Raw genomic sequence first — 2500 nt, forward strand, 5'->3', positions numbered from 1 at the left:
TAACGATTGATTTTTTTTTTCTTTGATACCTCTAAGGCCTCTAGGGTATTTGGCTTATAATATCCAGCCATATTTAGACGTCTGAAACTTTTACCCTGCATATTTTTGTATTTATCCTTTTCAAACGTTTGTCTGTGACGTTTACTAGCTGTTAAATTTGGGGATGGTTCATCGTCTGGTTATACAGATGTTTTGCGGAGGGGCCTGCAATGCCTAGATTGAGAGAGAGAGAGAGAGAGAGAGAGAGAGAGAGAGAGAGAGAGAGAGAGAGAGAGAGAGAGGCAGGTGGGGAATGAGATGGGGGACTGGATATTAAATTCAGAAAAAGGCAGAGTAGGAAATTCTTTAAATAAATGAACGAGCTATAGAAGTAGGCTTCGAAATAAAGCAGAAGAGACTGAGCAAAATAAAGGCAGGAAAAGACGACCCTACAGAATTAGAGAGAGAGAGAGAGAGAGAGAGAGAGAGAGAGAGAGAGAGAGAGAGAGAGAGAGAGAGCACATCCTACGCCCCATATGATGCCTATAGGGTTTTGTTAGAGATAGAGAGAGCGTCCTTCTCCCTGTGTGATGTCTGAAGGGTTTTTGTTAGAGAGAGAGAAAGAGAGAGAGAGAGAGAGAGAGAGAGAGAGAGAGAGAGAGAGAGAGAGAGAGAGAGAGAGAGCACATCCCTCACCCTATGTGATCTCCAGATGGCTTTGATTCCAGTTATTAGAAGATGACACGCAGAAAGGGGTCCCTTCCTCCTATTCTCCGAACGTTAGTCCCTGAGGGGAATTCAAAACACTATTTGAATACAAGTACAACCGGGGGAAAAAAAAAGTAGAATTTTTCTTCTCAATAACTTACTGAATTAAATATTAAAATCCCGTACCGGGGTAGCGCCGTCAGTGCACCTTACGTCCCTCCGGCCCCTTGCTGCAACCTCTTTCATTCCTTTTACTGTACCTCTGTTCATATTCTCTTCCTTCCACCTGATTTTCCAACCACTAACAATTGTTGCATATTGCAAGGTTTTTCTCCTGTTAAGCCTTTCAAACTTTCTTACTGTCAGGACTTCGTGGGTCCCATTGCTTGGTCTTTGGCCTGAATTCGATATCCTATTCTAAATACAGTTTAAAGCTTTGTAAATAATATTAGGGAAATTCAAGATTTTTGGATTTAACTAAGACAGGTTAATACAATCCCTAAAAAGTTTTTTTTTTTTATTTGTCTAAACAATTCAAAAATAATCTTAGAAGTTTTTTTGTATGATTTTCAATCTATTTTTTAAAATTAAATTAACTGATTATTTCATCATAGAATTTATACCAAAATTTAGAAGAGATATTTCGAAAAAAAATTCTATTTTTTTTTATATATCAATATTGTATCTAACTTTGGGCTTTCTAAAACACTTAAAAATAATTTTTTTCTGACCAGAAGTTTTTGTTAAACGTTTCAAACTCGTTATTTCATTATAAAATTCATTAGAACATTTTGAAGCCATATTTCCGAGGAATTTTATGTCATTATAATGTATAATTTTGAGTTTTCTAAAACACTTGTAAATCGATTTTACATACCAGAATGTTTATCAAAATTTATAAACATTTCATCCCCGTTAAAATTATGCTTTGTAAAAATTAAAATTTATTGTTTCATAGTAGATTTAAACCAAAATTTAGAAGCCATATTTACTATAAGATTTATAAAATCATCATAGTAGAAGTATTTACCTTTCAAATGAGTTACAAGTCACAATTTATTAAAAGATTTATGGTCAAAATATTTTATAATTTTCAATAGATTTCGTGTATAAGAATTCAAACTTTTGGTTTCATAATAACTATTACCAAAATTTATATACCACATTTCCCAGAAATTTTTTATTAAAAAATTTTGGTAGAATATTTTATTATTTTCAATAGGTTTTATGTATAAGAATTCAAACTTTTTGTTTCATAGCATAACTTATACCAAAATTTATAAACCATATTTTTTCTTATACAATTTTTGGTCGACTATTTCATAATTTTCAATATAGATTTTGTATATAAGAATTCAAACTTTTGATTTCATAACATATCTATTACCAAATTTTATAAACCATATTTCCCAGATTTTGTGTATCATTGTAATATACAATGTTTATTTTTCAGTTTTCAATAGAATTTATGTATAAGAATTCAAATGCTTTTTTTTTTCATAATATAACTATCACCAAAATTTATAAACCATATTTCCCAGATTTTTGTGTATCATTATAACATACAATGTTTATTTTCAGATTTCAATAGATGTAAAAGAATTCAAATGTTCTGTTCCATAATATAACTATCGCCAAAATTTATAAACCATATTTCCCAGAAATTTTGTATATCATTATAATATTTATTTATCAAAACAATTTCAAATCATTCTTCATAACCTGAATCTTCGTCCGGATTTAAAAAATCATAAACCTCACTTTTCCAAACTGCCTTCTACCTCTCTCTAGCTGTATGCCATATTGAAAGTAA

Source organism: Macrobrachium nipponense, chromosome 19, assembly GCF_015104395.2.
Source record: "Macrobrachium nipponense isolate FS-2020 chromosome 19, ASM1510439v2, whole genome shotgun sequence".
NCBI lineage: Eukaryota > Metazoa > Arthropoda > Malacostraca > Decapoda > Palaemonidae > Macrobrachium > Macrobrachium nipponense.